We start from the raw sequence: 11037 nt of genomic DNA, 5'->3' as shown, positions 1-11037 counted from the left end.
ATGTGTAGCTTAATTTCACACTGAAAAATTAAGTTAGGGCCAACTTTAAATGGGCCCACAGCACCACAGATCCTCTACCGTACTAAACAGTGGTGCTAAGCTGTTTTTTCACCAATTTATTCCTCAATCTTAGATCTGACAATAGGAAATGGTTCCAGTTAAAATCTCACATTTTACTGAACTAACTGCCTCCTGTACAAGTGTTTGGCAAATGGTGTCTAAATCAATTCAGTTCAGTTCAGTAACACGTCATTTACTAAGTGGGTGACTTCTAAAGCCAACTGGGGCAGTGAATTTTATTTAAGGGCATCATTTCAATTCAGCTAAATTACCTAAGGGAAATGAAATGCTCTCCTAAGTCTTATTTTTAAAAATATTTTCAGATTCGTTGTGATTCGCAGTAGCAGTCAGTCTGCAAACGATCCCCAAGAGGCCTCTGACTGAAGACTTTAGCATGTGATAACAGCAGAAACGATATTCCTCAGTTAAACGTCCTGGATGACACCAGCAGCTGTTGGAAAGCACTGCTAATCCATCTCATTTGCTTTTGCCGCTTCTTTGTAAATCTCTACGTTTGGTTAGAAACTCGGGCAGAGAGATGTTGGAGTAGGGGATAAGATTCTCTCCCATTATAACCGATTGGGAAGACCTCCTCTGAGGTTTGGGGTCGTAGTTCAGGGGTTATTTAGTCCCACTTGTTAAAACAATTACATTGTTTCCGTGGTTACGCATTGTAGCAGATCACAACAGATGTCCGAAAGCCAAAAAGCCAAAAAGTAGAAGAAAAATCCCTGGTACAAAGTTTGAAAAAAAAGGTTGCTATGGAGATTTTATTTTTTTACCATCCAGCTCACTGAGCATGCTCACAAAAATAGTCACAATTAAGCAAGCTTTGATGAGTAAAAATGTTCTTGTCACCATTTTCTGACTTCTTATGAAGATTAACATGCAGCTCGCTCGCTTGTCTTTCCTATTTTGAAGAGTATGATGTCATAATTTTACCCCATGATAACAGGAAGCCATAATTTACTAATTAAAAATTCATACAAACTCCAAAGCGAAAAGTAAAGAATGAATAAAAACGCCAGTTGTGTTTGTTCTAGATTAATTGTCCCATCAATCAGCAGTTTTGTCAAATGTATATTTTTCCTGTTATATGCAATTAATTACATGAAACACTGGATTTCCTCCTAAGATGTTTTCCTGAATGCTGAGTAATTGTGGCTGATTGAAAGATCTGTGATTTCCATGAACTGCGCAGCTAGATGGAAATGTATTTTTCTGCGAAGTGAAAAAAAAGATTGTTCGCCAATTCATGTAGAACGAGTTATTTCAGAATAATTCAAAGTGAGTGCACTTGTATTAAAGTAAACACTCTGCAGAAAAATGCTTTCACTTGTAGGCCAACACCTCTTTCAGCGCCGCGCTGCATCACCGAGAGCTATTTGCATAAAACCCTCTGGAAGGTGAAGCATCGCACAGAAACTGTGGCTCTCTTGGTGTGAATGCAAACAGGAAAAACACGGCTAACCGTTTGCTGGGAGAGAGTTTGGGTCCAACCAGCAACGGGCGACAGGAAGTAATCAAATCGTTTTATGACGTCTGTAGGAGTTGGTTTTCCTTTGTGGCTGCAGAGTATTTTAATTTGTCCAGTTATTACAAATGCTGATTTGTTTCAGCCTGCAGTCTGTTTTATTTGTTTTATTCTGGTTTTTCCATCACAGAGCAGAGCAGGATTGTGAGTTTATAAAAAATCATGAATAGTTTTTTATACTGTTTTGCAAAACAGCTTTCATGTTTCGATCAATGTTTTTTGTAATGAACATTATGAAGTAGCGCATTCATACGGAAGAGGGTGAGGACCAAAAGTATTCTCATTCTGATTTAGAAATCCTGACTTTAAACTCAGCATTCTGACTTCAATCTCATAAATCTGATTTTTTTCCTGACAATTTTGACTTTAGTCTCAAAATTCAGATTTTTCTCAAAAATTAACTTACAACTCAAAATTCTGACTTTAATCTCAAAGTTCAGACTTTTTTCTCACAATTTTCACTTTAATCTGATAGATTAGACTTTTTTTCTCAGATTCAGAATTGAATTTTTTAAATTACCTATGCACTATCAGGCACATCTGGTATTAAAATTCAAATCTACCCGGTAAATTTGAGAGATTTTCAGTTTAGATAAAATGCAGATTTACAAATCCTCTAAGAAGAAATAAACGGTTGTGTGATTATGAAACTTTGATCTAAAGCATTGCAGCTCTGCCTAGCTTCGTTTAGGGTTGTCCTTCTTGAAGGTTTTCTTCATGGATGGCCATGCTCCTCTGCCATCCTTCTTTGAATCCTCACAGCATGATGCAGCCACCACCATGCCTCACTACTGTTTCCTACCAATTTTCCGTTCAGGATCTCCTTCCCTCTCATGGATTTTGATTTCGGCCATGCTTGCTTCTTTCTCAGCGATCTGAAGCAGAGCTGAACCATGATTTGCATTTCCTGGACCCGTTCAGTCCGACTCCTTCCTTGCGTTTGATTCTGACGTGTTTATTTGCTTCTCGTCTCCATCTGTTTGTGGCAGATTCATTCATTAGGTGCAAAGTGAACCTGGCTGTTTCCTTCCATTCTTGGAGCAAATGAACACTCCTTTGTTGTGCTGTTTCTATAGCAACGCCTCTTAGGAAGAAGAGTCCTTGTATAGATTTCGAATCAGAAGTTCATTTTTGTTTCATTTGGCCTGCGTGTGTGTGTTGTGTGTGTGTGTGTGTGTGTGCTCTGCCACGCGACAACATTTATAAAGCCTCCAAAGACATTAAAAAATGATCTGATCTCTGTACATCGGTTGACTGCAGTGCTGCAGCGTTTCTTATTCAACAACGTGAATATCTTCATGATTCCCTTTGGATAATCACTTTTCGCAGCATGAGAGGAATCATCTGTGGTGGGATTGTTTTGTTGTGACATTGGTAATGTTGGCTTCTGGTCACATTCACACTGGCAACAGTCGCTAAATGGTTATGTCACTAATTTCTGTTGCTCTTTTTGAGAAAACTGAGATGGCTCATCATATAAGGAGAGTCGTTCCTTTACCTCTTCTCAAGTTTTCCAAAGGCTCATTCATACCAGACCGGTTTAATCCGGTTAATCGTTTGTCTAGATAGTTTGGTTTGTTTGTGGAGGTATGAACGCAGAATCGACCAAGCAAAGCAAAGACTTGTCTCCCTAAAAACCTCGCTCTCAGTTCGGTTGAAGTGAACTCTAAGCATATGTGAACAATAAGCGGACTGGAAACCGCACCAAAAGCAGGAAGTGCTTTTGGTGCACGTCGCAGGGCATTTTGGGTAAATACAACCAAATACTACCCGTCACGATAACAAATTTGGTGGATGATAAATTGTCCCAGAAGTTACTGCAATAAATAACTATATTGTTGTTTTTAGACCACTTCTAAATAAGATAATGGTAATGGCATAATTATGCAATTACACCCTCTTGGAGATCAATAAAGTTTAATTTCTGATAAACATTTTTCTCTGGAACAGGTTTTTTAAAGGGTTTGGTTTGTTTGACACAGTGTGGTGTGAAAGAGAACCGCAGCAGCTGAAAATGCAACAAATGTTTCAACTTTGGTCCCCAATCGAACGGATTTTACTGAACTATCAGAAGTTAAAACACTCATTTTCGCATTTTTCTTCCACTCGATTATTATGCAAAACTTTGTGACAGTCTGTCATGTAAAATCTCAATAAAATCAGTTGGGTTTGTATTTGACGAAACCTAAACAGGCAACGTAAAAGCCAAAGCAGAGACGTCTAAATCACCCAGATCACTGCGATGTTGACGGTGCAGGTGGGTTACAGCTCAGCCGCTCCTCCTCATGTATACAGAAAAAGCTTCCAGAGATTAAAATCGTTATTTGTTCAAAAGATATAAATAAATCTGCAGTACTACAATGGGATTTGATGAGTCCTGAACAGAAAGCACGGAAACAGATTTAGCTGAATCAGCCGTGGTTGGAAATAGCAGCAGCCCGGATTAAATACATCCTGCTCTCTTGCCAATCAGATTGACGTAACGCGCAGAATCCGTGTTGCTCGGAGCTTTGCAGCTCATCCCTCTGGCCAGCTGGGTGACTTCCCTCCATTTTCATTTTTTTATTTGAACGTCTACCTGTATCAATCACGTTGGTGGCTTTTTGTATAGACGTCTTCATGGAGGTAGTAAACGAGCTCTGGTATTGACAGTGTCTCAAGGTCAGTGATATATCTTAAAAATAAAATCTCCAATTCTTTTTTCACACCAATCCAATTTTAATTGATTTTTTTCCTCCTTGCTTTCTTTTTTGCAATTTTGCAATTTCATCAGACAACTCTGGTTTTTCTAAAAAAAAATTCTGACAATCTGAAAATTTCAGTTTTTTGTAGCAAATTTCTGAGTTTTTAAATTCAGAAATTTCCTCGTTTTTTTTCTGGAAATTTTCTGAAGTTAATCTTCAAATTTTGGACTTTTTAAACTCTTAAATTTCCAAGTTTGTTCTGAAAAAAAAAAATGCAATTAATCTCAACATTTCTGTGTTTTTTTTCTAGCAAATTTCTGACTTTTTAGACTCAGAAATTTCACATTTTGTTCTGGAAATTTTTTGAGATTAATCTAAAAATGCCTGACTTTTCTCTAGCAAATTTTGGGCTTTTTAAACTCATAAATTTTCAAGTTCTTTCTGGAAAATTTATGTTATTAATCTCAACATCTCTGGGTTTTTTCTAGCAAATATTTGACCTTTTAGACGCAGAGTTTTTTTTATTTTTCTAGAAAATTGCTGAGATTAATCTCAACATTTCTGAGTTTTTTGACAGAAATGAACTCCTCCATTTTCCCCATATACAATAACCCTGGTAGACTGTTGTACAAATTTAATGGCAAACCTTTCGCACTGAAAACAAGCTCAGAGGCTGTATAAAGGGCTGCAAATACGTAGGTCAGACAGCAATGCTGTTGAGGGTAAAATAAGAAAAAAACCCTTTGAAAGCGAAGAAGAGATGCAATGAAAAGCACTATATATTCAGCAGGGAGAATAAGATTAGAAGTGCCACAGCATTACCATACTACAATCTCTATTTTGCAGCGCTAACACCCACTATATGCTACCTCTTCCCTGTTGTTGCTCCTGCATTAGTATGGGCTGTCGCGCCGCCACATATATTAGTGTGAGCTGTCAGCTGAAACCCCTAACAACCAGCCGGAGAGGGACCAGTTGAATGGTAATGCAGACACAGACAGCAGCAGCAGCAGCAGCAGCAGCAGCAGCGTTGGGTGGAGTGTCATCTCTGCGGTTGGTTACAAAACACACATGCTCCTCTTTTTCCGTCACTCGGATGTAACGAGGCTCTGCGGCGCTGGCTCCGCCGCTGCCCACTTGATGCCCATCTGTTGGCACAGGGGCGCTACTTTGTACTATCCAACACATTAAAGGCGAGCCTCTGTTATAAATCACATTATTTACACTCCCACTAACAGCCGGTAAAGACAGAAAATGCTGGAGAAATAATTTTTACCCCATAGTTTTGGCGCCCGCTCTAGCCCAGCACCCAATTTTGACATAAGCTGTTTTGACTGTCGCCGTTTGAAACTAACTGAACTTAACTCACACCTTCAGTCCAGACGACGTTAATATTTTGGATCCAAACTACAAAAACACAAAATCTTACCAGTATTTTTGGTCTACTTTCTAGTACAAATATCTTATCACACTTAAAATAAGACAAAACAAACTTACAAGTAACTTTTCAAAATGTGGGATCTTGTTTTAAGTAAATAATTTCTTAATATTAATTTTAAAAAGTACTGGTTCCACTGGCAGATTATTTCACTTGTAAGATGGGAAAAATGACTTGCTAAAACTGCTAAAAGTACTTTTCCATCAATATTAAGGAACTATTGACTTTAAACAAGCTCCCGTTTTTCTAAAAAGCTACTTTTAAGGTTGTTTTGTCTTATTTCTAGTGTAATAAGATATCACTTGGTAAGATTTTGTGTTTACGAAGTGTACGTTTACAGTTTTGGACACAAAAAATAGTCGGTTATAAATGACTTTAGGGAGTATTAATTTATTTTAGCCCCACAAATTATTAACTGTAATTTTTCCCCCTTGAATTTTCTATTAACTTCTAGTTGAAACACTTTAATTTTAATGTACAAATAAAGAGTTTCAAACATTTATCTGTGTAAAAAAATCTATGTACTTATTGAATGGGTCTGTATATTAATGGTGAAAGAATAAAATCACATACATTTACAGTGTTTTTGTTTTACAGTGAAAACCAGAATAACTTCAAACTAACCTGTTTATTTAGTTCCCAGTTGTTCAGAGGCACCAACCATCAGGTACTTTTTGTTCTCTGTCACTGAATGCCTGACTTTTGGTCTTATTTTGGGGGATTTTTACTTTTTAAATAAACAGGGCATTTCTTTGCTGTCAGGCTGCAGCTCCGGCTTTGTTAAGCTGCCGGGCGTCGGCTGTTCTGATGGCAGGATGCTAATGAAAAAACATAAAGACCGCTTCACACAGTGAATTAGGATGTCTCCTGGCTGACAGGCTCTCGCTTCATTCTCCTCTGTTTTGGGTGTGTGTGTGTGTTTGCTGTGCTTATGAAGGAAAGCAAAGTCTTGACAGTGATGAATGAGTCCAAAAATGTCGGCGCTACACTCCGGCGCCTGATGATGCGCAGCGGACGATGATCGCTGCCGTTATTGTCGGGATCAGCGAAGTAAACTCCTCTCCGGCGGCGCTACGCTCTCACATGACGATAGCAGACGGTGGCTCAAAGCAAACCGCTGGAAAACTTTTCCTGCTCCTTTTCCCCTTTGGAAGCGGCCCCACAAAGACGCGCTTTCATTTTGTTTGTCTTTATATTTAGAGACGCAGCATGTGCGACCTCAGTCATTCATAGAACAGCAACCCGTTCATTACAGCTCTCGCAATGCTGAAGCAGCTTCTGTGAGTTTGAAATAAGGGAGAGTTTGTGATTAGATTATATCAGCTTTCTTAAGATGCATTCACACCAGTGCTGTTTAGTCCACTTAGAAAGTCTGGTTTGTTTGGAGAGGTGTGAAGGCATATTCGACCAAAAAAGTGAACTCTGGTACGCCTAAAAACCTGGATCACTCTGATGTGAACGCTAAGCAGACCAGAAAGCAGGAAGTGAACTACAACACAGGGCATTCTGGGTAAATACAACCAAAACAAACAAACTAATCTAGTGATTGCGGGAAAAATTATTGGTGGTCTTTTCGTGAAGGCAAAACAGAAACCCCACAACCGCTAAAATCTCAAGCTATAGCTTATATATATATATATATATATATATATATATATATATATATATATATGAACACCAGAGCAATAGAGGCTCAGATCTACCACACCAGACAAGACCCAAGGTGTAGGTTGTGCAAGGAGGCCTCTGAGACTGTCCAGCACATAACAGCAGGGTGCAAGATGCTGGCAGGGACAGCCTACATGGAACGACATAACCAAGTGGCGGGCATAGTGTACAGGAACATCTGTGCAGAATATGGACTGGAAGCCCCGAGATCGAAGTGGGGAACACCCCCAAAGGTGGTGGAGAATGACCGAGCTAAGATCCTGTGGGACTTCCAGATCCAGACAGACAAGATGGTAATGGAGAACCAACCGGACATTGTGGTGGTGGATAAAGAACAGAGGAAAGCCGTTGTGGTGGATGTAGCAATACCAAGTGACCACAACATCAGGAAAAAGGAGCATGAGAAACTGGAGAAATACCAGGGCCTCAGAGAGGAACTGGAGAAGGCCTGGAAGGTGAAGACCACAGTGGTGCCTGTGGTCATCGGGGCCCTCGGGGCAGTCACCCCCAAACTGGAGCAGTGGCTCAAACAGATCCCAGGAACAACATCAGACATCTCAGTCCAGAAATGTGCAGTTCTAGGCACAGCCAAGATACTGCGCAGAACCCTCAAGCTCCCAGGCCTCTGGTAGAGGACCCGAGCTCAGAGGATGAAAGAGACCACCCGTGGAGGGTGAGAAGGGAATTTTTTTTTTTTTATATATATATATATATATAGAGAGAGAGAGAGAGAGAGAGAGAGAGAGAGAGAGAGAGAGAGAGAGAGAGAGAGAGAGAGAGAGAGAGAGAGAGAGAGAGAGAGAGAGAGAGAGAGAGAGAGAGAGAGAGAGAGAGAGAGAGAGAGAGAGAGAGAGAGAGAGAGAGAGAGAGAGAGAGAGAGAGAGAGAGAGAGAGAGAGAGAGAGAGAGCGCTCCATTTTTATTTGCATTTTGTAAAGAAAGAAGTTGAGATCAGTGTCTTCTTCAGAGGTTTCCGTGTCGTTTCCTCCAGTGGTTCTCGGTGCAGCGCCCCCACAGGCGAGCAGGGGAACAAGTTTTTCAAAGAATTTGGTTCATTTTATTCCGCAGCTGCTGAAAATATTACAAATGTTGCAATTTTGGTCCGTAATCAATCAACATATTCGACCAGATTATCAGGGATTAAAACACACTTAGTCCCACCCACCAAATTAGTTTGAGTGACTTTCCTTCCCTTTTTAGGTTTAACTATAGCTAAAAGAGATAAAAGTTTTAATAAACATCCTACACAAGTATGTCACAAGTCGTGTTACAATCAGAACCTTTATTTGGGTTTCAATTGGATCTTAATGTGGAAGCTAACTCTAAGTAATGCATAATTTTGGGTTGGAAAATAAGCTTAACATTGTTTTTGTGGCAGGAATGATGTATTTTTATTGCCTTTTTAATTAAAGAAGCCAAATCTATTAATAACTATGTATTATTTTTATTTTAAAAAGACAATTGCTGAATGTAACTCGGTTTCATTTTAAACCAAGTAAGAGAAGCTTAAGAAGCAAACAAAACAAATACAAGCAAAAACAGGCAGTCAGGACAAAAAGTAAAAAATATATTCAATTAAGATTGATTTGCTAATTAAATTCAGCTGTTTAGAGGAATGGAAGAAAAATGTCTGCGGTGAGTAGAAAGTGGTTTTAAGTGTTTAATTAGAGAGTCTAAAATACACAGACGCTTGTAGTTGTATTGTGAAATAAAAAAACATTAAAATGTTTGCAGGATTTGTCCTCGAGAATCGAATCTGTTCACCTCAAACATCCAGCCAGAATGTAAAACATGGGAGTTTGAGTCTAACAGGGTGTTGCCACTCCAATTAGCCTTAGTTAGAGTTTAACCTTCATCACATGCTCAGCGCTTTAACGCTTAATGAGTGATGTTTTGCTTCTCAGGGATGTACGTTGGCGTGTGAAGTTTTCAGACATCTGAGTGAGCCGGGTTGTTGCTGCCAAGGCCTTGGAAGACGGTAACGAGACTTCCCACGGTGCCAAAACGAAACGGTCTCTTTCCATTACAGTTTCACCTCCAGAGACGTGAAAACACTGGATGTGGGGAAATGGAGGAAGAGGTCGCAAGTCAGCAGAACTTTAATTCTTTTTTTTACTTTCCCTTTAACTTCCAGACATTATCTCAGTTGGGAATGTGATTTACGGACGAGGAGACAGAGGAAGGCTGGGCAGCGTCAGCGGATTTAGCCGGTTCTACTGTTTGACTTCTGCGTCTCACTTTTAAGGGTGTTTATTTTCCAACAATTGAAAAAGTCAAATAATTTACAGAAGATATCAGAAGTTGAGCTAGAGATATTTAAGGCTGATTTTACCTGCGATCAACCTAAAAACCTTTAATTTGTTTTGATTTGTCTCTAATTTTGTGATTAAAAAGATGGTAACTCCTGGATTAAATAAAATCTGCCTGGGCAGATAAATGTTTTAACATGAGGGAGATTTTAATTGTAAAAACTTGAACAGAGTAAAAGGAGGAAAATGCCACTGAATGCAGGCGAATTAATCAAGAAACTACGGAGCTGTGGAGGAGAGCGAACAGGCAGATCGATGGAAGGTGAATAATAAACAAAGAAACTACAAACCAACACAGAAAGACTGAAGCTGACCTAAGAAAACCGAATCCAAATGGAAAAAAGAGCAGAACATAAGAATAAACAAAGAAACTAAACATAAAGGGAAGAACTGGTATGGCAAGACCTTTCTAGCAATAATAATCCAAATATGGCAAGCCCTAAAGGAAATATTCAAAACAAAAGCACAATAATGAAAATCAGTAGGCAAACTTCTGATAATACGCTAACATCGGAGTTCATTTTTCGTTTAGTGTTTGGCTAATTTTGAAAATGTTTAGCGTACTTAGCATTAGCTTCCCCTCGATTAAAAATGCTAACGCGCTAATTTACTTCACTGGTTTGTAAACGTTCAGTTGAATAAAGTCTATATGGACGTTTTGGTCTATTTTGTGGATATTTTTTTCTTTATATCTTTCTTTGTTGTGCAACTTGTAATATGGAAAACATATATTGTTGCATTAGCAGATTATTTCACTTATATGATATTTTTCATTAATATTAAGGAATTATTGACTTAAAACATGCTTCTGTATCTTGCTGAAATTATATTTGAAGTTAGTTTGTCTTATTTCAGGTATCTGCATTAGAAACTAGACAAAAATACTTGATAAGATTTACTTATTTTGCAGCGCACTTGGAGCTCCTCAAAGCTTCTGACCACAAATCTTAATTTTCACCATATTACTTCAATTCTTTTAGGTTTCTCCTCTCTTTCATTTCCACTCCCGACCCTCCAGGATCCAACCTCTCCTGAACATTTTTCTGAATTTCCGTGGACTCAGCTCCTTGTAGATTTGTAACAGGATTGCGCTGGCATGAGAGGCGGGATGAGGGATAAATGCCGGTACAGATCGGGGACTCGGGTTCAGGTCCGTGTACAACCCCTCAATTCATTACACTGGCATAGTTCGACCTTTTCATGGCAGGGCCCTTGTGTCCGTGAGCGTTTCCCCCCTTCCTTCCGCCTCGCTCCTTCCCCTCCGTCTGACCTGTTCTTCAGAGCAAAGTGCCAGGCGCTTTACCCGGAGATTTGTCCAATTAGGAGGAGCTCTGAGATCATTATG

This window comes from Poecilia mexicana, unplaced genomic scaffold, assembly GCF_051168715.1.
Source record: "Poecilia mexicana isolate PSO_F unplaced genomic scaffold, ASM5116871v1 scaffold_18, whole genome shotgun sequence".
NCBI lineage: Eukaryota > Metazoa > Chordata > Actinopteri > Cyprinodontiformes > Poeciliidae > Poecilia > Poecilia mexicana.
The sequence above is the reverse complement of the archived record's forward strand: the minus strand, read 5'-3'. Positions refer to the sequence as shown.